This window comes from Myotis yumanensis, unplaced genomic scaffold, assembly GCF_028538775.1.
Source record: "Myotis yumanensis isolate MYYU_CA2020_CCGP unplaced genomic scaffold, mMyoYum1.0.hap1 SCAF_2, whole genome shotgun sequence".
Taxonomy (NCBI): Eukaryota; Metazoa; Chordata; class Mammalia; order Chiroptera; family Vespertilionidae; genus Myotis; species Myotis yumanensis.
Window position 1 is genome coordinate 93,096,206 of NW_027223753.1, and position 25,932 is coordinate 93,122,137.

Genomic DNA, 25,932 nt, shown 5'->3' on the forward strand with positions numbered 1-25,932 from the left:
AGCTAATACCAAGGGAAACGTCCTTATTCCCTCATTCCCAATCCCTGTTACTAACCAGTAGGCGACTTGCCCTTCAAACCGCCCCTCCATGTAGCCCGGCCAGCGGTAATGAATGCCATTAAGCTTTCCTGTCAAGGAGTCATCTATTTTTCACAAGTTACTGGTGTGAGACTAGAGCATAATTTATGGGTGCATACATTTTTTGGTAACTTTCTTTGTGAAAAGATACTTTAGAGATCTAGTGGCTCATGGTATTATCCGGACACCTTCCCCTCCCCCCCCTCATTTTTAGAAATTGTTATCAGGTTTGGTATATGTCCTCCCAGTCATCATTTCTACAGGGTATTGGTTTGAAGTAGTTACATTAAAACAAGATTTTCATCCTTCAGCCACAGTCTGACTAGGCTAAACTCTGGGTATAGTTTATCAATCCTGGGTGCACTTCATCCTTTTTGTCTCTGTCCTTGGAGTGAGTTATTTAATCTTCCTTTATCCTAGTTTTGGAAGGGACTCACTCCATTATTTGTTGATCCACTGAAGCCATTAGACATTTATGGAGTTCCCGATGCTGCCAGGATACATAGGTGCTTGCAATATAAAGATGAATGACTCTGGCCTTGCCCTCCAAGGACAGCTCAGTTTAGTAAAGGCAGTAGTTCCAACCCAATCATTGGCACCCAGAATGGTAGCAGTAGAAAGGAAACAAGTACACGTTACAAGGATGGCACAAAAGAAAATGATCTTTTTCCTGGTGAGATCAGAAGCTTCACGAAGTTTCACTTGAGCTGCATCCTACAAGATGGGTAGCAGTTTTCCATGGGGAGAGAGGGAGGGAGAATAATGAGTACAAAGGCCTGGCTTTGAAAACAGCAATACAAGTTTAGGGAATTGTGGGTTTTCAACGTGTGGTGTAGGTGTGTGTGTGAGCGTGTGTGCACGTGTGTGTATGAGTGCTTGCGTGCGTTTGTTGCGGGGGAGCAGCTGAGGATGAAGCAGATGAAAATGAAGGAGGCAGAAACAAATGTGTGGCACGATAAGGACTTAGAATCTATTCACAAAAATGGAGAATTTTTGAAGGATTTGAAGCCCAGGGGTGGATTGCCATGATCACATTTGCCTTTTAGGAGATATTCGAGGACCAGAGTGGAGGCTGGATCAGCGTAGGGCAAGAGAGGTGGCAGGAATACCAGTTAGAGGAGTTGCAGAGGCCCAGGTGACACGAGGCCTTGGGAGAGTCAATGCTCTGGGTCGAGGCAAAGTGATGGCAGCGTGTAGAGGGGCTGAGACATATTTGGGGGACGAATTCAACTAGAGGAGTGGGGGAGGGCTGGACGTCTAGAATGATATCTAAGTTTCAGGCTTTGGGACCAGGTAGATAAAGGGACCATTCACAAGAAGGTGAATCCAGAGAAAAGAAGAGGTTTGGGGAAAAGATAGTAACTTCTGTCAGTTGCATATTGAGTGTGGGGTGTCTGTGGAACACCAGGTGCAGAGGTCTGCTTCTCCATCTGTAATGTGAAGCCTCATTATGAAAATGTGGCTAAAATTAAAGAACACTTTGAAATTCTCATATGAAAGGTGCTGTGGAAGAGCAAAGGACATTATTATAAAGCAGTTCATATACTCTCCTCCTGGCCTCATCAGTTAGTCTTTTACAATGAAGAGAACTCTGTCCTAGTCTTTCTTGTTGTTGATAATCCTCATCCAAGCATATTTTTCCACCGATTGTTACAGAGAGTGGAAGGGAGGGGGAGAGACAGAGAGAGAAAAGCATCGATTGGTTGCCTCCCATACATGCCCTGACCACGACCGGGGATGGAGCCTGCAACCAAAGTATGTCCCTTGACTGGAATCAAACCCCAAACCCTTCAGCTCTCAGGCCAATGCTCTATCCCCTGATCCATACCGGCTGGGGCCTAGTCTTGATTTTAATCACTGTGATGCCTGTAGCCTATTCCAGGCATGAAAAACACAAGTGTTGGAAATGTAAAATGTGGGTTGGGCTGCACAGGCAGGGAGCATTCCAAAGTTCCAGTCCAGGCAGCCCAAGAGGAGAAGAGAAAAGAAGGCTCTGTGCTCAGTTCTGAGGGTACTAGATTTGGGCCCTTTCACTGAATCACTTGTAAATCATGCCTTTTGGTGTGTTTAATCAGACTTACAATTTTCCTGAAACATTTAGGATGTCTTCGCTCATGGCACCTACTACATGGCTGCTATTTAAGATTTAATATTGACCAACACTGACAGGATCCCTGACCTCACAGAGTCAATTGTTTAATAGTAAGAAGAATTTTTTAAGGTATCTCATGATCAAGAGAAAGGATCAAGACTGAATCAACGGGCTTAAGGTTTCAAGATGGTGGTGGAGTAGGTGGATCTTTCGTACACTTCCTACCGGAGCCAGATGGAAATAAAACTAAATTGGGGAACATTCACCCAGAATGATCAGCTGAGGACGAGCTGAAGAGGAGACTTCTAACAAGGATAGGCAGACACCACCTGGAGTCCGGTAGGCAGGGTGGGGTCGTGAGAGGGGTGGGCCCAGCTTCCACGGGCAGTGGGCTGAGAGTGAGGAGGGATGTCTTGGCTACAGGGCAATTTTTCCTTGAGAGGAGTGAGGCCCAGAGCACCAGAGCCAAGAGCAACGGCCCACATAACATCCAGCTGTGAAAGGTGGTGCAGTTTTTGACTGCTGGAGAGAAACCAGAGTCGGTCAGAGATAAAGCCACTTTTTTTTTAAAACAAACAAACAAACAAAAAACCCCACAAAGAACCCAGAGTACAGGACTTTCTTATTACTATTTTGTTGTTGTTAATCCTCACCTGAGAATGTTTTTTCCATTGATTTCTAGAGAGAGTGGGAGGGGGAGAGACAGAGAGAGAAACATCAATGTGAGAGAGACACATCCATTGGCTGCCTCCTGCACACACCCTGACTGAGGCCGGGGATTGAGCCTGTAACCGAGGTATGTGCCCTTAACAGGAATAGAACCCATGACTCTTCAGTCTGTGGGCTGATGCTCCAACTACTGAGCCAAACTGTCTAGGGCCAGAGTGAAGTGTGGTAGGTAGTTTAACTCTAACCCTGCTGTTTGGCTTCTGTGCTTATTTGTTTTATTTAACAATAGAAAAGTTACTTTGATTTTCTGAACTTACGTATGCTATCTCAATCAATTGAATCCTCCGTTGTTGGTGGTTTAAATATCCCATTGATTGTGATCTCACTGGTTTTAGAAAGCACATTCTTCTGTACCTGGGAACCAGGACAGCACAATTATCCTAAATTACCTCAGTGGCTCAAGATAACATGTTTCTGTTGACTCAGTGGTCCCAAGACCCGATGGCTCCAGATAATGTGTTCCTGTCAACTCAGTGGTCCCAAGACCCATGGCTCCAGGCAATGTGTTTCCGTTGATTCAGTGATCCGGAGACCCAAAACTATAATTTAACTAACTTGCTCAATTCTGCTTCTGTAAACTGCTTTTTTGCAAACCAGGTTCCTCATTCCAAACCCTGAGATGTAATCAATACCTTTGTGATTTTTGCCTATATAAATCTGGTGTTGGGGCTAGTTACTATGAGATTTGAGAGAGCAAAATGCCCCCTTGTAGTCCCGGATTTGCAATAAATGAGACTCCTTAATTCGACTTTTTGAGGCGCCCTTGTGTGATTCGCGGGGTACCTTATAACAAGAGCACAGGAGTTTTGTTTGCAGCCACTCACCCAAAGCTTCGGTGGAGGGAGGGTAGTGTGGGCTGGAGTTGCCTGAGGAGAGGCTGGGGTGGAAAGCGCTGGGGGGAAATGTGGAAAAGCAGTGGCCAGGAGACCTGCAACTGGTCGTCCCCCACCTTATACCACAGCAGCCATTTTTCTGAGAGGTGCAGGCCCGGCCCAGCAGCAACAGCTCCAGAAAAGGCAAACACCCTGCCTGTGGCCCCAACCTCAGGAATCCCACTTGCCTCCCCTGCACCTCAACCCCTGCTGAGGAGACAGCAGCAGAGGCCAAGCCTAGGGGTTTGAATAGACTGGGGGTAGGGGGTGGGGCCGGGCATGAGTGACAGGCTTTGGGGTGGGACCATTACCCCACTGCTTTGGGAACCTGACTGGTGCTTCCCCTCATGGGAGAGCTAAGCAGACCCCACCAGACTGCACATGAGGGTCAGGGAAATATTCTGGAACAGTCTCAGATGAGTGGCTCTGGGACAGGGGAACACCCTTAAAAATCTGAATAGCACCTCCCCCTCAAGGAAGACCCAGTGGTCTCATATTCCTGATTCCACCAAAGCCCTTTCAGAAACAGCCTTTTCAGTGACTAAGTCTGACAGTGGGCTGGCAGGTGGAGACTTGGGACATTTGCTGGCCCATCTCGGGGCCCCCTGATGCTAACAAGCTGCCCCCAGAGTGCAGCGTGGCCCCTCCCAGGTGCAGCCAGGCCCTGTGGAGGCAGCCTCCATCAACAGAAGAGCAGGATTCAAAGGGAGCTCCCAGGAAGCACTAAACTCAGCTGAGACCAACTCCACTTCACTTCTGTTTTTCTCCTTTTGCATTATTTGCTTTATTTTTTCTTTTTTATTGCTTTGTTGTTATTTTTCTCTCTCTTTTTTCTTTCATATCTCTTATTTTGTATCTTTCCCTTTCTTACTCTATTTTTCTCTTCTTTTTAAAAAAATACTTTTTTATTGATTTCAGAGATGAAGGGAGAGAGAGAGCGAGTGAGCAAGAGAGTGAAATATGAATGATGAGAGAGAATCATTGATCAGCTGCCTCCTACACGCCCCCACTGGGGATCGAGCCCACAACCCAGGCATATGCCCTGACTGGGAATCTAACCAGAATGTCCTGGTTCAAAGGTCAACACTCAACCACTGAGCCATGTCAGCTGGGCTCTCTTCTTTTTTCATTTTATAATTTTTGTCTTTCTTCTTCCTCCTCTTTTTTTCCTCTTCATAATGTTTCCTTCCTCTTTCTTTAGATTGTTTTCTTATTTTTATTCTTATTTTTCCTTTATCTACATCCTTTTCATATTACCTTTTCTTCCCCCATTTTTCCTCTTGTATTTTTTATTTTGTTTTATTATCCTTGTTCTCTTTTCTTTTGTGGTTCTTTTTGTTGTTGTTATAGGGGTCTTTTGTGTGGTTTTGTTTTTTGGGTTGGTCAGCACCTGCACAACAGCTCACACAACATAGTCAGGGTTGAGCCTCACAGTCAGCCAGCCTAAGAAGAAATCCCACTAACAAAAGGGACAACAACAATCAAGACTCAGTTACAATAGGAGAGCCCAATTAACCCACACAAGGCACATTCTTAGAGCAGCCAGCTCAGAAGATCAGAGAGACTGTAACACTGGGTGAAAACCTATGTGTCACCCAACAATCTGGGTGAAACAGAAAAATTCCTAGAAACATACAATCTTCCAAAACTCAATCAGGAAAAATCAGAAACCCCGAAAAAGCTAATAACAACTAGTGAAATTGAAGCAATAATTTTAAAAACTCCCAGAAAACAAAAGTCCTGGACTGGATGGCTTCACAGGCAAGTTTTACCAAATATTCAAAGAAGAACTAACACCTATCCTCCTGAAACTATTCCAAAATATTCAAGAGGCAGGAAGACTTCCAAGCTCTTTGTTCAAGGCCAGCATTACCCTAACTCCAAAACCTGATAAAGACACTACAAAGAAGGAAAATTATAGGCCAATATCCCTGATGTACATAGATGCTAAAATCCTCAACAAAATATTAGCAAATCAGATCCACAAATACATTAAAAAGATCACATACCATGACCAAGAGGGATTTATTCCAGGGATGCCAGGTTGGTTCAATATTTGCAAATCAATAACGTGATACATCACACAAACAAAATGAAGGATGAAAATCATATGATTGTACCAATAGATGCAGAAAAAGCATTTGACAAAATCCAGCAGCCATTTATGACAAAAACTTTCAGCAAAGTGAGAATGGAGGAATCATACCTCAACAAAGTAAAGGCCATATATGACAAACCTACAGCCAGCATCATACTCAATGGGCAAAAACTAAAAGTGTTTCTTTTCAGATCAGGAACAAGACGGATGTCCACTTTCACCACTTTTATGCAACATAGTATTGGAAGACCTAGCCACAGTGATCAGACAAGAAGAAGAAATAAAAGGCATCCAAACTGAAAAGGAGAAGTAAAAATGTCATTATTTGCAGATTACATGATATTGTACATAGAAAACCCTAAATATCCCACCAAAAAACTGCTGGATTTAATAAATAAATTTAGCAATATAGCGAGATACAAAATTAACACCCAGAATCAATGGCATTTTTGTACTCTGACTAGAGGCCCAGAGCACGAAATTTGTGCACAGGTAGGGTCCCTAGATCTGGCTGGTGATCAGGGCTGATTGGGGCCTTCCAGATGCTGGCTGAGGCCTTCCTTCCCCAGCTGCTGGCTGCCGGCCAGGCCTTCCTTCATTCTGCGCCGCCCCCTGGTGGTCAGCACACGTCATAGTGAGCGATCGAACTCTGGTCTCCTGGTTGAAAGACAAACTAAGAAAACAATCCCATTTACTATTACAACAACAAAAAAAATAAGATACCTGGGAATACACTTAACCCAGGAGGTAAAAGATCTGTACTCCGATAATTTTAAGACTTTGGAGAAAGAAATTGAAGATACAAATAAATGGCAGCATATACAGTATTCATGGATAGGAAGAATTAATATTGTTAAAATGTGCATACTACCCAAAGCAATTTCTAGATTCAATGCAATCCCTATCAAATATCAATGGCATTTTTCACAGTACTATAACAAATATTCCTAAAATTTATATACAACCACAAAAGATTCTTAATAGCCTCAGTAATTTCAGAAAGAAGAATAAAGTTGGAGGCATCACACTATCATATCAAACCACACTACAAGGCCATAGTAATCAAAATGGCATGGTACTGGCATAAATCCACACCAATATGGTCAATTAATCTATTAATAGGGCCAGGAGAGTTTATTCAGTAAATGGTGTTGGTAAACCTAGACAGATAAATGCAAAAAAAAAAAAAAAAATGAGATCACCTTCATACACCATATATGAGAATAAACTCAAAATGGATTAGACCTAAATGTAAGACCAAAAACCATAAAAATCCTAGAAGAAAAACATAGGCATTGCTCTTAGTAATAGTTTTTTGATATATCTCCTTGGGGAAGGGAAACAAAAAAAATGAGTGGAGGGAATGAGACCACATCAAAGTAAAAAGTTTTCACACAGCAAAGGAAACCATCAAAACAAAAAGACAACCTACTGATTGGAGGAAGATACATCCATAAGGAGTTAATATCCAAAATTTATAGAGAACTTATACAACTCACATAAAAAAATCAAACAATTTAATTTAAAAATGGGCAGCCCTGACTGGTGCGGTTCAGTTGGTTGAGCACTGTCCCATCCACCAAAAGATCACTGGTTTGGTTCCCAACCAGAACATATACCCAAGTTGTGGGTTTGATCCCTGCACAGGGTGTACGTATAGGTGGCAACTGATTGATGTTTCTCTCTCTCTCCCTCTCTTTCTAAAATCAATAAAAACGTATTTTTTAAAATGGGCAGAGCACCTGAATAGACGTTTCTCCAAAGAATATACCAATGGCCAATAGACATTTAAAAAGATGCTCAACATTACTAATCATAAGAGAAATGCAAATTAAAATCATAATGGGATATCACCTAACACCTGCCAGAATGGCTACCATCAATAGATCAACAAATAAGTGTTGGCGAGGATATGTCCTACTTCTGGGTATTTATTCAAACAAACCCAAAACACTAATTCAAAAAAGATAAATGCATCCCTGTGTTCATTGCAGCATTATTTACAATAGCCAAGATATGGAAATAGCCTATTAATAGAAAATTGAATATAGAAGAGGCGGTACATATATACAATGGAATATTACTTGGCTATAATAAAAAATGAAATCCTGCTTTGGCCAGTGTGGCTCAGTTAGTTGAGCATTGTGCCATGTACCAAAGGGTTGCCGGTTTGATTCCTGGTCAGGGCACATGCTAGGGTTTTGGACTGGATCCCCAGTAGGGGGTGTGCAGGAGTTGGCCAATCAATGTTTCTCTCTTGCATTGATATTTGTTTCTCTCCTTCTCCCTTCCTCTCTCTAAAGTCAACAAAAAAGCATATTTTAAAAAATCATATTGCTCAGATATTTGAAGCTATTTTTAAAAAGAGAATGAAATCCTACCATTTGTGACAACATGGTATTATGCTCAGTGAAATATGTTGAAAGGACAAATACCATGTGATTCCATTTATATATGGAATCTAGAGAATAAAATAAACAAACAAAGCAGAAACAGCCCTGGCCGGTATGGCTGGTTGGTTGCAGCATTGTCCTGTACATTGAAAGGTTGAGAGTTTGATTCCTGGTCATGGCACATAGGCAGGTTGCAAGTTTGATCCCCAGTCAGGGTGCATATAGGAGGCAACTAATTGATATCTTTCTTTCACATTGTTTATTTCTCTCTCCCTTTCCCTCTCCCTTCCTTTCTCCTGAATTTTTTTTTTAAAGAAAAAACCATTTTCTCAGGTGAGAATTTAAAAACAAATAAACAAACAGAAACAGACTCATAGACACACAGAATAAATTGATGGTTGCCAGATGAGAGAGGGGTTGGAGGGCTGGGTGAAAAAGTTAAAAGGATTAAAAAGTACAAAATTGTTAGTTACAAGACAGTCATGAGGATATAAAGTACAACCTATGGAATATAGTGAATAATATTATACAGTAGCATGTGAGTACTAAACTTATCAGCAGGGTTATATAATTGTCTGACCTCTATTCTGTATACCTGAAACTAATATAAAGTAATTATTGAATGTCAGCTGTAGTTGAAAAAAAATTTAAAACAATAAAGTTGAGGAAACAAAACAAAATTATAAAGATAGTTATAAATTGTAAATTTTCCTAAGTGTTAATAAAAATTTAGAGTAAATTATGTAATAACTTTGGTTATTATCCTGGTTATATTTTTTTACAGCAAGATATGATATTTTGACCATAATATATGTGCTAACATGACAATTTTTAATCCTTTACCTTATGTGCAAACAATACATTACTCTTTCCATAATTCCAGTGATTCTCGTTTTGGTTGAGATGAAAGTCCTCTGATGTCAGAGAAAATCCAAAGTTCAGAATAGCAAGAATTTGATTGATTTTTCTGGAATTCAAAATTATGCAGAATCCTTCCAGGCTAGAGGGAGATTATAAAAATTCTTTGGGGGTTGTTTTAGGTGGTCATTGATGGGGTTCAGAACAGGGTCCCCAATGCATCATTTTGGCATGTGGATTATTTTGAGCTGAAGGCAATCAAGACTCAAAGTGTCAGAAGAACATCTGCCCCTCCCCTAACTACTTAGAAGAATCTATATTGGGGACCTTGCCCATAACAATAGCTATTACCAGGAATAACTTTTTTATAAACTATATTTTTATTGATTTCAGAGAGGAAGGAAGAGGGAGAGAGAGATAGAAACATCAATGATGAGAGAGAATCATTGAATGGCTGCCTTCTGCATGCCCCCCATTGGGAATCAAACCCACAACCCCAGCATGTGCCCTTGACCGGAATTGAACCTCGGACCCTTCAGTCCACTGAGCCAAACTGGCTAGGCCCACCAGGAATAACTTTTAATGAGCTATCTATATGGTAGGGCACACTTCTAATTACTGAACATTTGCCCTTCTTAGCATCCTGGGAATGAACTTCCTCCCCTCTGAAGCCCCAAGGTGCCTTACCTTATCCTTAGCTCAGAATGCTACATATGCCTCATTTTCCTTTCTGTCTCTGACTCTCCCATATGTCATGTATGGATCTCACTCCTCAGGTATGCAGGGTTCCCGTATGTATATATGTAATTAAAGGTGGTTATTGTCTTTTGTCTATCTATCTCATGTCAATATAATTATCAGACCAAATGGAAGAACCTAGAAGGGAATTAAATCAGAGCTTGTGTTTCTGAAAACTTGTGAAGTACACTACTTGGCAACTGTGAAAAGGAATGAGAAGCCAGGCACCTGAATTTTCCCCTCTTTTGGTTGTGCTACCCGACTGTACAAACACAATACAAAAAGGATTGCACAGAAGCATTGAACAGACTGTCAAATTACAGCAGGAAGGCTGGGGAGTGTTGAGGGGATAAGAGATCAATCGAAGGACTTATATGCATGCATATAAGCATTACCAATGGACACAAGACACTGGTGGGGCGGGGGTGCAGGCGGTAAGGGCATGTGCTGGGGATAGGGGCAGCCGGGGGAAGGTCAATGGGGAAAAAAAGGAGACATATGTACTACTATTTGTAATACTTTAAACAAGAAAATAAAAAAGGATTGCAAACAGTCCTCACCAGTTTTATTGATAGAAATGCAAAAGTGACTACTTAATGAAGCCAAACAAGTAAGTAGAACTATATTTGCATACACAGGCTGTATACCACCCAAGTGTCTGGCAATGTTATTTTCAATAAGACCAAGAGCATTTCTTTTTTTATTTCATCTTCTTGTTCATTAGCATGGGAAAACCTTTAGTAGCTAAAGTTCATTTTCTTTTATGTACTTTTCTGTGCTCTTCCATTGAACAAACAAAGAAACTTAATTTCAACAGTGATAGAGTGAGTGTGAATCTGTATTCGTTTTTTATTCTGGGAAACAAATAGCACAGTCACTTCTAAAGCTAAAACCTGTCTGCAATATCTGTAAGCTTTGTAAAAAGACAATGACACAGGCTGGCTGCTCAGACCAATAGAGCTTTTGGCCATTGCTTTTGCTTGTTTTGCAAATTAGCCCCATGAGATTCAGTACATAGCCATGTAAATGAGGATGGTATCTCATCTTTGCCTTAACTTGATGTGTGATTAATAATTTAAAAGTATACATTTAGAAATAAATGTTTAAAAGAGTTTTCTGGTTCTATCCACTGAAATGTCCTATAGACAATCTCAACCCAGTAGCCAGGAGTACCTGCTGACTCTCAGATGTGGTCTTGAAATGTTGTTCTACACACACACACACACACACACACACACACACACACACTACACAGGGCTCCTTGAGAAAATGGATAAGTCCGGGTCTAAGGTGGAGATGTGGAAGGTGAGGTGAGGCTGGACTATCTTGTCCCCCCAGATAGCTGGGTGCTGTCAAAGACTCACAAACAAACCCGAAGAGGCTCCCACTGGTTGAAGCAGATGGAACAGTTTAAACATTAATGTGTCCAATAGCTCTGATGCATCAAAAGCAAAACCCTGTCTAATTACATTCACGAATTCATGATAAAAAAAACAAAACACAAACTAACAAAAACTAACCAGCTTCTACTGGGGGATGCTGCAGAACCCCCTGGTTTTCTTGAAAATGAGTAAATCAAAATAACAAAATATGTATTCACTTTCCTATATAAACAACCAAATAGTAGATATGGGGAAATTTTTTCCTTTTTACAGAAATATTCCAGGCAATAAATGAAGGAAGCATGATAGAGGAGTGTGGAGAGCGGCTACAGTGTTTGGACGGGTTCAAGCCTCGAACTAATGAGAGGGTACGGTCCTCTTGTGGCAAAGCCACGTGCAAGTCCCAGCTTGGAGGGCAAAGCCCTCCCAGTACAATTATAGCCAAAGGCTATAGTTGTAAGCTTGACCTTGTGGTCCAAACCTGTGGTCCCACGTGGCTAAATGATATGGGCTGCCTGAGGTGCAGCAAGTAAACAAAGCTTGATCAGGTGCATGTAATTGAGTAGATTCGAAAACCCGAGAGAACGTTGTAAACACACCCTTACTTTGCCTTGTGGAATCTGGCTATAAAATAAAGACTCAGCTTGAAGGCCGTGGTGCTGTCTCTCCATCAGAGAGGGCAGCATCTCACCCAGACCCAGCTTTCTTCTCTTGTCTGTCTTTTCTTAATCCTTCACCGCCCCCTCTCAGGCTCGCTGAACCTGACTGCTGACACGGTATAGAGGAGCACCATTTTGCAATTTCTAACCAACTAATGGATATATGACTTGAAACTCAATAACTGTTACTGTGAGGGGGTTAGCAGGGGTTATGTACTTCATGATGGAAGAATAAACCACCAGCTATGAAATATTGTCTTCCCCCACTTTCTGCTTAAAGAAGGCACCTGAATCTGATCAAGCCTCTGGAACCATGGCCACCTGAGAGGGAAGAGCAGACTGAGGACCATGTGAAACCACAGCAGGGGGATGCCTCAGCCTCTGGGAAATGCTACACAACAGCAACGCAGTTCCCATCTCAAATCAAATGCAAGAGGCCTTCAGATGGACAGAGACTAAGACATGACAAGGAATCACAGGTGTGGTTCTTATATAGATCTTGATGGAAGCAAACACCCAGTAAAAGAAGAAAATTATGGCATTTGTGAGTCAACTGGAAATTTCAGTATGATTGAACATTTGATATTTTGAGCAACTATATTGTTTAAAGGTGTGATAATGGTAATGTGATTATGTGGGGGAAAGAGAATTTATTCTTTCAGAAACACATATTGAAACATTTACAGATTAAATGATGAAGTGTCTGGGATTTGCGTAAAAGTAAGAAGGTATGTAGGGGTAGTAAAAATGAAACAAAATTGTTCATGAGATAAAAATTATTAAGGCTGGTGGGTTCGTGATGGGTTATCCTTTTCTCTATTGTGCTACTTTGGTGAAAATAATAAAAAGTTTAAAAATAACTATCCTATATAATAAAAGGCCAATATGCAAATTGTCCCCATGGGCGGGAGTTTAATTGACCAGGAGTTAGACATGTGCTGACTACCAGGGGGCAGCACAGAACATGGCGGGCGTCAGCGACGTGGTGCTGGCAGCAGGTGGCAGTGGAGGCGCTGCCAGCCCTGATGGGCCCCAGTGAGAGTGGGACCATGGTGGGATGGTGGAGCAGGTGAGTGGGTGGCGCCAGGCCAAGGCGGGTTTGAGCGGGAGTCCCGATTGCCCCACCGGTTGCCGCACAGATCGACCCTGATGGCTGGCCAGGCCTAGTGACCCTACCTGTGCATGAATTTTGTGCACCAGGACTCTAGCATGTATATAGTAAAAGCAAAACGAAGAATACCTATAATTATTCAAGTAACTATTGAACCAATACATACCTTTCTTCCCTTATCCTGAGGCTCATGGCATTGAGGATCTGTCTACAGCTCCCCCTCTCCTCTAAAGCAAGGATAAGAATTGCAAATTTTGAATTAAATTGTGATGAACATTGCATTTCTTTTAATTGAATTAAATATTCTATCCCATTTCTAACAACCAATTGCCACTTCTTATTGCCAATGTATGTTACAGGCTTTTTAAGTGCAATGAAAACATCACAATGCAATCATAATCCTTCTAATGGGCACGGGACTTGCCAAGCTTAATTAAAACCTTCACAGATATTTTATGTAATTCTCACCAAACCATAAGTCAGCTGAGCATTCTTATTGCAATTTTTAATAAATGGGGGAGGAAAACAAAAACATTCAAAGTCTTCTGCAACTATTAGCAGAAGAAGTAGAATCCTTACTCTTTTGCTTTCTGTTTAGTTTTTTTTTTCTACATAATGATGTTCCTTAGAAAAGCAAGGTAAATTTCAGTTTAAATGACACATCAAGATAAAAGCATATTTTGTTGTCTTGTGAAATCCAGAAATTATGAAATCAAGATTAATATAATGTAAATGATAAAGTTTTAATTCAAGAGCTAAATTAGTTTACAAGTGGTTTAAAAAATGTGACATACTTTTTGCATTAATATTAAGCATTCTCAAGGTTTTCAAAACAATAAATATACTCTCTAAGATAAGAGAGACAAACTTTCCATTAACAAATCATAAGGTAATTGCTGATACGTATTATTTAAAAAAACACACACATGTATTTAGTTCAGTTCTAACCCCCCAATTACTTTTGGTTTTGTTGTGTTTTTTTTTTTTTTTTTTTTTATCTCTTTCTGACTCTACATATAATGTCCTTGATATATTTTATCTTTGTGAGCTCCTGCAACCTTAAAGAAGATGCCTACCACCAATGCCATGATTAAGCATCATTTTCCTAGCCAATGGATAAAGGTGAGAGAAGCCAATGGAAAGGTAGCAATGGAGGAGAAGAGGCAATTCATCATTATTCCCAGAAGACACAAGTATCTCCTGGGTAACCTAAGGAATCAACTTAGAAACAATTCCAACTTAAAAATGACTTCAATATTTTTCCTTTTGGCCAGCAATAACCAGTCATAAAATAGATGGGGGGTGGGGGGGGCAATGTCTTCAAAATATCAAGCAAAATATAAAATGTAGGAGTAAATTTAATCAGAAAAATAAGAGTCTTTGTGAAGAAACTGCAGGACTGAACTTAGTAATTTTTTAAAAAGATGAATAAATGGAGGAATAAAATATACCTAGAAACAATCACTGTAAATATATTCATTTTCCCTGTTAGTCTATAAATGTAATATAATTCTAATCAAAATCTTAATGTTTTGAAAGTGTTTTTTTTTTTTTTTGGTAATGAGATGAAAAGTCAATTGGAGGAATTTAGCTAAATAAATTGTAAAATTTATCTAGAAAATTAAATGCACTCAAACAGCTTTTTGTTTTTGTTTTTGAAAGGCAATGAGAGGAAATTACAATAATGAAAACAGTGTGGTCTTAAAATGGAGTGGTGTTCAGAGTCAGACCTAGAAGTCGATTAATTTAATATATGAAAATGATAACATCTCAATAAAGTGGAAACAACTGGTTAACCCATTGTGAAAAAATAAAGTTTGATTCTTTCCTCAAAAATTAAGTTAAATCCCAGATGGATTAATAAATTAAATGTAAAATTCGTAAACTACCGAACAACTTTCTCGTCATAAACCACACACACAAGCCCAATAGGTCAGCTACATAACATTCTTCAAGTCTGTGTGCCTGTTACCCCCCTTCACTCCAAACATGACAATGAAACAAAACACAAACCCCCTTTTGGTATCAACTAACAGTTACTGAACGAGTGGTTTAAATAGTGAAGATAATCCATTGTCTCCCATAACAAAACTTGGGAGGAAGGTGGTTCCAATACAGTAATTCACTGACAGCATCGTGGACCTCTACATTTTCCCTTTTCATCTCCATCATCCTGTAAGTGCGGGCTCTTCATGTTCCTGCTTGTCAGCTCATGTTGCAAAGTGGCTGCCAAAGCTCCAGCCCTTAAATCCAAATTCCAGACAGGAATAAGTGGGAAGGAACAGCACCAGCCATAACTTTTTTTCTCTATAAGAAGGAAAAGCATTCTCAGAACACCCTCCTGCTGGCTTCTGCTTATGCCTCAAGGGCTAGATGTAGGTCACAAGGCCACTCCTAGATACCAGGAAAAGGAGGATTTCTCTTGGCAGTTTCCAGAGAAGAAGGCAGGCCATGGAGGAGGGGGTGGCAGTGGGTGATTGACCTAATCAAGATTCACAGACAAATGACAAACTAAGAAGGAATTATAGTATATGCATATATGGGTAACAAAGAGATGTATCCTTACTCTATAAAGAGTCCTTATAAATTGATTAAGGAAGAGAAGGAAATTATAATAAAGAGTCTAAAGGTTTTAAAAGGCAATTTAATGGGAAAAATGAATAGCCATTAAACAGATAGAAATGATCTATCTCATCAGTAATGTAAGAAAGATCAGCTTGGAAAATATTAAATGGGATTATGATGTTTAGTTTTGCTTGTTTGTTGGTAAGCTGCACTGCAATCAATTTTATTCATGCCTCCTTCCAATCAATCCTTTCCCTATAGGCAATCAGTGTTCTGATGTCTAGAATATATTATTTCTGTAATTTAAATATTGCTTAACATTTAAATATAAGAGAATTCTCACAGGAGAATTCTGCAACCTAGAAAATTACAACAAACAAGCTGGAGCAAATTTGACATGAGAGATATTGCTGCTATGGAATGGGAGACTTAAAACTCTATTATGTTTTTTAAAGATTTGCAAACTCTCCATTGCAATTAGGCAAGAAGAAGAAATAAAAGGCATCCAAATTGGAAAAGAGGAAGTAAAACTGTCCTTATTTGCAGATGACATGATATTATACATACAAAACCCTAGAGACTCCATCAAAAAGCTACTAGACTTAATACATGAATTTGGCAATGTAGCAGGATACAAAATTAACCCCAAGAAATCTGAGGCATTTCTATACACCAATAGTGAACTTTCAGAAAGGGAGATCAGAAAAACAATCCCATTTACCATCGCACCAAAAAAATTAAGATACCTAGGAATAAACTTAACTAAAGAGGTTAAAGACCTCTACTCAGAAAACTACAGGACGTTGAAAAAAGAGATAGAGGAAGACATAAACAGATGGAAGAACATACCATGTTCTTGGATTGGTAGAATCAACATCATTAAAATGTCCATACTACCCAAAGCAATCTATACATTCAATGCACTTCCCATTAAAATACCAATGGCCTTCTTCAAAGATCTAGAACGAACTCTCCAAAAATTCATCTGGAATAAAAAAAGACCCCGAATAGCTGCAACGATCCTGAGAAAGAACAAAGTAGGTGGGATCTCAATGCCAGATATCAAGCTGTATTACAAAGCCACTGTTCTCAAAACTGCCTGGTACTGGCACAAGAACAGACATATAGATCAGTGGAATAGAATAGAGAGTCCAGAAATTAGCCCGAACCAATATGCTCAATTAATTTTTGACAAAGGAGGCATGAACATACAATGGAGCCAAGATAGTCTCTTCAATAAATGGTGTTGGGAAAATTGGACAGACATATGCAAGAAAATGAAACTAGACCACCAACTTACACCATACACAAGAATAAACTCAAAATGGATAAAGGACTTAAATGTACGACAGGAAACCATAAAAATTCTAGAAGAATACAAAGGCAACAAAATCTCAGACATATGCCAAAACAATTTCTTCACTGATACAGCTCCTAGGGCAGTTGAAACTAAAGAGAAAATGAACAAATGGGACTACATCAAAATAAAAAGCTTCTGCACAGCAAAAGAAACCATCAACAAAACAACAAGAAAACCCACCTCGTGGGAAAACATATTTGCCAACGTCATATCTGATAAGGGCTTAATCTCCAAAATTTATAGGGAACTCATACAACTTAACAAAAAGAAGATAAACAATCCAATCAAAAAATGGGCAAAGGATCTAAATAGACACCTTTCAAAAGAGGACATTCAGAAAGCCAAGAGACATATGAAAACATGCTCAAAGTCACTAATCATCCGAGAGATGCAAATCAAAACAACAATGAGGTACCATCTCACACCTGTCAGAATGGCCATCATCAACAAATCAACAAACGACAAGTGCTGGAGAGGATGTGGAGAAAAGGGAACCCTCCTGCACTGCTGGTGGGAATGCAGACTGGTGCAGCCACTATGGAAGGCAGTATGGAGGTTCCTCAAAAAATTGGAAATGGAACTCCCATTTGACCCTGTGATCCCACTTGTAGGAATATATCCCAAGAAACCAGAAACACCAATCAGAAAGGACATATGCACCCAGATGTTCATAGCAGCACAATTCACCATAGCTAAGATCTGGAAACAGCCTAAGTGCCCATCAGTAGATGAATGGATTAGAAAACCGTGGTACATCTACACGATGGAATACTATGCTGCTGTTAAAAAGAAGGAACTCTTACCATTTGCAACAGCATGGATGGAACTGGAGAGCATTATGCTAAGTGAAACAAGCCAGTCAATGAAGGAAAAATACCACATGATCTCACTCTTTCATGGATAATTAAGACCATTACAAACTTTTGAACAATAATAAATACAGTGGCAGAGCTGCCTCAAACCGATTGTCGGACTTCAGTGGTAAGGCCAGGGAGGGTTGGGGGACAGGAGGGAGGGGAGTAAGAGATCAACCGAAGGACTTGTATGCATCCATATAACCATAACTAATGGACATAAGACACTGGGGGGTAAGGGAGGGCAGGGGCTTGTCAAGGGTGGGGGGGAAAAAAGGACACATATGTAATACCCTTTGTAATGCTTTAAGCAATAAAAAAATAAATAATAAAAAAAAGATTTGCAAACTCTCATTATTCTGCATGCAATCCTTTTCATTTCTTTTTGTGCTCTCATGATTAAATATGTTTTGCACACTGTATTAAATATGAATATACCATTTAGAAAAAGAATTCCAGAAAGGAGAGATTTAAAGCCAGCCAGCCATTCATTTGAAAAAGTTAATTTTCTTCTCCTCTTTTGATTGGCTCTTTCTGGGGTCTCATTGGGGAGAATCATTAATGCTTAAGGTTAGGAAAAATACCCAAGGCCTCTGCCCCCAGAGATCTTGCAGTCCATTGGAGAAGACAAGACCTAAAATATTAGTCCAGAGCACAAGATAGCACATTTATTAAAGGCCAAATTGTGAGGACCATTTAAGAAAGGAAATCAGCCATCCCTACCTTGATCAATGGTTGCAAAGGTTATAGGAGCACATGGCTGTGAATGTGCCTTGGAAACTACCTACAGTTACCTAGATACATGTCGATGATGGTTCCCATGAGGAAACTGGAAAAGTTAAGGAATCCAGTTCATTAAACTCCATCTGCTGAGTCTTGAACCTCACCATCAGTGAGGACTTGGGTGCAGTAATGGATCCACAACTTTGTGTGGGGGAGGGGGAACTAGACAAGGAATGTGAGGCCAATTGTGATGACACCCTTTCAAAGAAGACTAAAGGGGTCCAGAGTGAGAGAAAAGGTAGGATAAGGAGGGGGCAGTCTGAGCAAAGGGACTGTATTAGTCCGCTAGGGCTGCCCTAACAAAAGACCTCAGGCTGGGTGGCTTAAATAACAAATCTATTGTCTCACAGCTTGGCAGGGAAAGTCTGAGGTCAAGGTATGAGCAGGTTTGGTTTCGCCGGAGGCCCCTCTGCTTAGCTTGCAGGTGGTTGCCTTTCCCCTGTGTCCTCACGTGGCCTTCCCTCTGTGTGTGGGGAGACAGAGATCTCTGGTGTCTCTTGCTATTCCTGTAAGGACACCAGTGCCCATGGAATAAGAGCCCCACCCTAACACCTCATCTAACCCTAATCACCTCCTTAAAGGCCCTGTCTCCAAACACAATCATATTGTGGATTCCTGCTTCCAGGTATTAATTTTGGGGGAGAATAATCCAGTCCACAACAGCCTCCAAGTTGAGAATCCACAACAAAGGGAAAGAGAAGTCTGGTCTGAGAAGCTGTAAGGTGCTTCCTTTATAAGTGAAAAGGTGAAAGTTCTTGACTTAACAATGGAAAAAAATTGCGTGCTGAGATTGCTAAGATCTATGGTAAGAATGACTCTTCTATCCATGAAATTGTGAGGAAATGAAGAAGAAAAAGACATGCATGCTTGTTGTGCTGTCACAACTCAAACTGCAAAGGTTACAGCCACAGTGCTAAGAAGTTCTTAGTTAGGATGGAAAAGGCTGGAATTTGAGGGTGGGAGACATGAACAGGAAACATGTTCTCATTGATGGCAGCACGCTGTGCAGGAATGTGGAACCTACAATAGCACAGGCAGCAAGCCCATCTATGGCAGCGGTTCTCAACCTGTGGGTCGCGACCCCTTTGGGGGTCGAACCATCCTTTCACAGGGGTCTCCTAAGACCATCGGAAAACACATATATAATTACATATTGTTTTTATGATTAATCACTATGCTTTAATTATGTTCAATTTGTAACAATGAAATTGGGGGTCACCACAACATGAGGAACTGTATTAAAGGGTTGCGGTATTAGGAAGGTTGAGAACCACTGATCTATGGGGAGAAATATGATGATGAGAATTTCATCCTGAAGCACACGGGCCCTAGCATGTTGTCCATGGCAAATGCTGGGCCCAACATAAATGGATCCCAGTTTTTCATTGGCACTGCCATGCCCAAGAGGTTGGATGGCAAGCATGTGGTCTTTAGCCAGGTAAGAGATGGCATGGAAGTTGTGGCAGCCAGGGAGCGCTGTGGTCCAGGAATGGCAAGACCAGCATGATCACCATTGCTGACTGTGGATAACTCTAATACATTTGACTTGTGTTTTATCTTAACCACCAGACCATTCCTCTGACACTCAGGAGAGCACCCCTCCACCTGCATCTGCCTGGAATGTTCTATGATCTTTGTGCTCTCGCCATAGTTCATTGGGTTCCATATTTTCCTTACCCCTTCCCACTGTAGCTGAATAGCAGAATTCAGTTTATGAAATAAAACTAAACGAACAAAAAAATCCAGCAGCAGCCTCTCCTGCACCCTGCTCTGCCCTTGCGGAAACCAGCTTCATCCAAAGTCACCCAAGACAGCGAGTCCAAGTGTGTCTCAGAGGAGAGAGCAGGTTGCCGCTGAGAGGACATGTTCCCAAATCCCGTTCAGTGGAAGCAGCTGACACAGCCTGTGTTTTGTTCCCTGATGTAACCCAAGTACCTACAAGCATGCCTCCCACAGAGGAGATACTCAATGAATATTTCTGCAATGAATTTCAGAGAGAGAAAAATGAAATTAGAATACAATGGGATTTATTTAATTGGTTAAGACATTCTATTCTACCACTAGATTTTAAAGATAAAGGATTCAAACATTTGCACCTGTTCATACTTCCAATATCTTATTTTAATGAATAATTTACTTTCTCAGAAACCATATTGTGTGGACTGTGTTTAGGATGCAGACAAAAGAGAGGGAACAGTGCACGTTGAGGGCCAGGGTGATTAAGCTGGAGGGGAAATCTGGACGATGGATTGCCTCAGGATCCATGAGACAAAGTCTGCTCTGTCGGGGCCAATTCCAATTTTCCAGAGTTGAAATCTCTTTCCTAGCTATTGAAAGTCTACTATTGGGTTCTGGGAGTGCCCCAAAGCTGAATTGCCATGCACTAGGCATTATTTGGTCGATAAAAATAACTCTCTGGGGGCAGGACATTGTACAAAACTTTTGAGAGCCAAAGGCATTGATGGCGACAGCTGCCTTGGGCAGGGCCCCTGGTGGGCAATACTCCTCAGACGCGGCGCGATGACTGGGGTGATGCTGATATGGAGTGATGCTCCAGAGCCTGTCATCAGCGGAGGCTCCCCAGTTCGTCCTTGATGAACAATCTTAGTCTCCCCAAAGGGGAGACCAACACCAGCTCCAGTTTGTTTAAAACAACAACAAAAAGTACCAAAAAGTTATTTAGAGCTCAAACATTTTCACACCTTTCCTCCTGGTTTAACTGTTCCAGGCAAAGACTGAGGAAGCTGTGATATAATGAGACAAGTCCAGTTTTTAAAAGCCGAGACTTGCCCCAACTATATCATCGAACCAGCTGTGTGCCCTTGAGCAAGTTACTTAACCTCTGTGGCTTTCTCACCTCTGAAATGAGGAGCCTGGAGCTAATCCAAGGGTTCTGCTTCTCCCTACAGCAAGTTCCTTAACCTCAGTTTCTCATCTATACAATGGAAACACCGCGGAGCATGTAGTAGGTGCACGGTTAACTGTGGCTCCCTTTACTCCCTCCCTGTCCCTTGTTTGCTAAGCATTGTGAGGGTGCCACTGTCATTAGGTTTCTATTTCTCCCCAGAGCCTGTCAGGAGGTTCCTAAAAGAAACTCCGTAGGGGGTAGACAAATAATGAGGAAAACCATGTTTGCAAACCTCCACCAGGACCCCTCCGTCCCACTCATTAGCAGAGGATGGGATTTGAGAGGTGCCCCCACCAGCCTATGAATAAAGCAGCGGTCCTGTAATGAGCTCCTTCTCCACTCCAGGCTCTGCTGGAGCTGGACACTGAGGCCCACAGCAGTCTTTTGAGGGAGATGCCTTTCCGGTGCTGCGGGCCCAGAGAGGCTGCATCAACGTGAGTGATACCGGCAGGATTCTGACCCAGGCTCGCCTGACTCCCAAGTCAATGTTCTTTCTTTGACCTTTGGCCACACAGGAAAGGTAGCTCTGCCTTTAGGTCAGCAAAAGAGCCTCCTCTCCTCAGAGGCCACACCCTCCTCCCCCAAGCAACTTGAAGGTACTCTGTGTGCTGGGTGCCCAGCTCCATCTGCAGATCGCAGAGGGTGGCCAGCCTTCCTGCCCCTGCCTGGCCAGCTGCTTATTCTTCAGCACCTGAGCAGGCAGCACTGCCATTTGGGAACTGGTTACAAATGCAAGTTTTCTCAGCCCACCCCAGGCTCGTGGAATCAGAAAATGTGGGTGGGGCCCATGGCCTGTCTTCACAACCCTCCCTGGATTCTGAGGTGGCTCAGGTTTGCCAAGCACAGGTGCAGAACCCCAGCCCTGGATACCTTATGTGCTGGGCTGTTGGAATGAGAACTGAGCTTAGAAGTGTCTTCACATCCCAGAATGTTGCTGACTACCATCTGGGGCGAGCACTGACCAGGCGGCCCACAATGTGTATGCACGGGGTGGGAGGTTGATGAGGAGAAGGTTCAATTCCCAACAAGGACAAAATGTTTCCTCTACCAGAATTAGCATGAGGCAGCCAGCGTCCAGGCAGAGGGACTAGGAAGGGAAGCCCTAGTCCCAGGGTGAGGTTCAAACACAGGGAGCTAGTGGACAAACATCAAATGCAGGCGATCAGAGATGAGTCTAAGTGAGGGCCATGGGCTAAGATAGCAAAGAGCGGTGACATCTAGAGGGGTCCGAACACAGCTGCAGACACACCTAGGCCATCTGCTGCTCGTGTTGGATGCAGGTACATGGTGTGTCCAAAGCCATGGTGGCCCCAAGCCAGGCAAGCGGGACACCCACCACACTGTCTCAAAGCAGAATCAAGCCCTTGCCTGTACCAGCCCCTGTTCAGGTGGGATGGGCAGTGCTGCTCGGGGAGTGGAGGTGGAGGTGAGGAGAACTTCAGAAAACCCTTTCAGCTCCCCTTTGTCAGAATTTCTCACATTGGGATGATAATCAGAAATGTCACTTTTAGCAGGCAGAGTTGGTAATATTGACCATAAGATATAAGCACACTTAACAAGAATTTTTACTTTTCAATATGATACAATAAAAGAAATAGACTTTTTGGCCGATGTTTAAGACATAGGAACCCTTCACTACCTTCTGGTGTTCCCTGCCTCCTATGTATTCCTCCTTCTTAGAATTTCAGCTCAAAAGTAGTGCTTCAAGTGAGCGAGTCCTCACCCTAGGTCAGATCCCACCCTGGCCCAGCCCCTGTGCTTTCCTTTCCTCACCCCAAGGATCCGTGCACATACAGACCTGTGTGTGATGGGGTCTAGCTCTGCTAACCTCCTGTGAGCTCTGTAAGGGCAGAACATGCCTGCATTGCTCCTCATTGCTCCCATGTCCAGTGGGACACCTGTAACATGTGTTGGATGAATGAATGAGTGAATGAATAAAGGAGGGAAGAAAGGCAAGAATGAAGCCCATTTGGTCCATCAGCAGGTCCTTTCTCCCACATACCTGGCCCTTGCTGCAGTGCAGCATTGGGAGGCAGGTGCTGCCTCCATTAAGCACTTTGCTTTTGGAGTCAGATAGCCCTAGATTCAAATCTCTCCTGTTCCACCTACTACCATGTGTTCTTGGGCCAGCAACTGAATTCCTTCCAAATTCAGTTTTGTCATCTTTAAAATGGAATCTTAACAAAACCTCACTCCCCGAGTTGTGGGGATTAAATGAACTGCACTCAGTCATGTGGGTAAATAACAGTAACAGTTATTGATCATTTGCTATTTGCCAGGAACTATTCTACATTTTTTTAAATGTATCATCTGGATACCATTGTAATTAACTAGTTATTAATAACAGAAAAGGAACCAGGGGAAGACCAGACATTACAGGCATGTTCTCTGCAAAACATTGGGGGAAGGAACTACATAGGAAAGAGAGACACCTGCCCAGCAAAGTTGGGGTGACATAGAGAAGACACTTGCCTATCAGTCACACCTGGGGACAGAGATGGTTGACCAGAATGGGCATGGCCATAGCAAGCACTCAAAGATTTAGAATACAAAACGCCCTGAACAAAGGAGCTTTCTCTCTTGTGCTTTCAGGATTCCTGAGACTCTTGTTGCTCCAGACAAGCTCTCTTGGCTCTCTTGCATTTGCCCATATGGCCCATGGCCATGTGCATCCCACACGTAATGGACTAATGGACTGCAGCTGACCTGGTGCTGAATTGGACCCGGCTCCAACATGGAAAGGAAACTCTGGACATTGGCTTTGCTTCTAGCTTTACTGAAACCCCAGCTACACTTGTTTTATGACTGGACTAAGGGAAATGGCACTTTGGAACCCAGGAGTGTAATTCCATGGAAATAAAGCTTTCTACTATATCTCATCGTCCTGTGGGGACCTCTGAAAATGCTTATTCCAGCAGAACCCCACTCCCACTAGCAATGAGGGGAGACAAGGCATGCTCTGCTTCGTTAACAATCCCATTTAATTCTCACAATAATCCAATGAAACAGGCCACCCTTCCCCTGCCCCCACTTTACAGATGAGGAAACTGAGGCAGAGTTCTAGCAGCACAAATAGGCACAACTATGAAATAAGCAGCGACTCCAGCTCTGAGCTCCCTGAGACCACACACTGAGTCGCCACCCTGCCTGCCTCTTACGCAGTGACTACTCACTTGAGGGAAGCTGCTGCTTATCTCACAGAATTGGGTCCTTCTTGGAAAAGCCATAAAACAATGAGGATCCATGGTGCTCAGAGGAGTTTCCCTCTTCATTTCTCACCTCGAGGAGCCAGCTCACCAGACACCAGAATGACCATGGACACGCTTCCAAGAACATGTTTGCCCACTGAGGAGTTGACCCCCCAGGGACACAGGCAGGCCTTTGTTAGCTCGTCAGGGCACTTCCTGCCCACATCCTGTTGCTGTCACATGTGAGGCTTCAGAAACAGGAGGCAGCAATGACCTCTCTGGGCTCTAATCGCCTCAGGGAATCAGTTAATGCCTCAGAGAAGATGCTGGAGCAGCAGGAATGTATTTCAGGGGAGCATGTTGTAGGTATTTCCACTGGTTCCCAAACTCAGAGGTGGGACCGTCATTTCCCAAAAGAGTACCCAGACCTCGACCCTTCCCGTGTGCACACTCTCTGCTGCGTGCTGGTGTGGGAGGCCGAGTGAGAGGCTCTGCAGTGACAAGGCACTTTGAGCATAGCATGACCAATCAATATTTGTTGAGGAGCAAAAGAACAAATAGTCAGTCAGTTTACGTTAACTGAGTGACCATTTTCAATACAGCGGAAATACAGAAGACCAATCGCACGACTCCGTGCTGCCCATGGACATGCTGATAAGTATTTGCATCTGTTTCATTTTTGACTTTCTTTCTTCACAAAGTTTACTTTCAATATATCAAGAGTGGCCCAAAATCTCACTTGTAAGCCAAAGTCTGATGACAGTTGGTCTTACTGGCCTTATAGTGTCACTATATTTCAACCCAACAACATCGAGTTTAACAAGAGATGAGCAGGCTTTTATTAAATAAGAGTATATGTTGCTCAGACTTGATTTTTAAATATGGTCTGTGGAGGTAAGACATATCAAGTAGGAGAAATGCCAGTTTCTAAAAAATTATATAGTAAGGCCTGATTTACCAAAAGTTATCCTTAAAAATATAACTCCCAGTCATTTCTCATATAAAATTTTTTTTTAAAACCTTAGAATCCAGTGCCATTTGCTCTGGAAGCAAGAGTTATACTTTTGTGGACTATGATGGATAAGTGGTAAGCAGTTAAGAGATCTGGGCATTGCACACTGCATTTAGGGCCTCCAGAAAATTACTCTAGTCTTGGGTCCCCTTCACCATGAAATATAGGAGAAGAAGAACAAGAAGAAGATGGAGGAGAAGCAGAGGAAGGAGGAGGAGGAGGAAGAGGAAGAGGAGGAGGAGGAGGAGGGAG

General features: G+C 42.1%; 1 long non-coding RNA gene across 1 annotated transcript in view; it reads right to left on the bottom strand.

The window, feature by feature from the left end:
- LOC139001971 (uncharacterized) overlaps positions 1 to 24,722 on the bottom strand; it is a 60,192-nt gene extending 35,470 nt beyond the window's left edge. Inside the window, exon 1 of the long non-coding RNA XR_011470118.1 lies at positions 24,654 to 24,722. This is a non-coding gene — a long non-coding RNA (uncharacterized lncRNA). The remainder of the gene's footprint in view (positions 1 to 24,653) is intronic.
- Between the last annotated feature and the right edge of the window lie 1,210 nt (positions 24,723 to 25,932).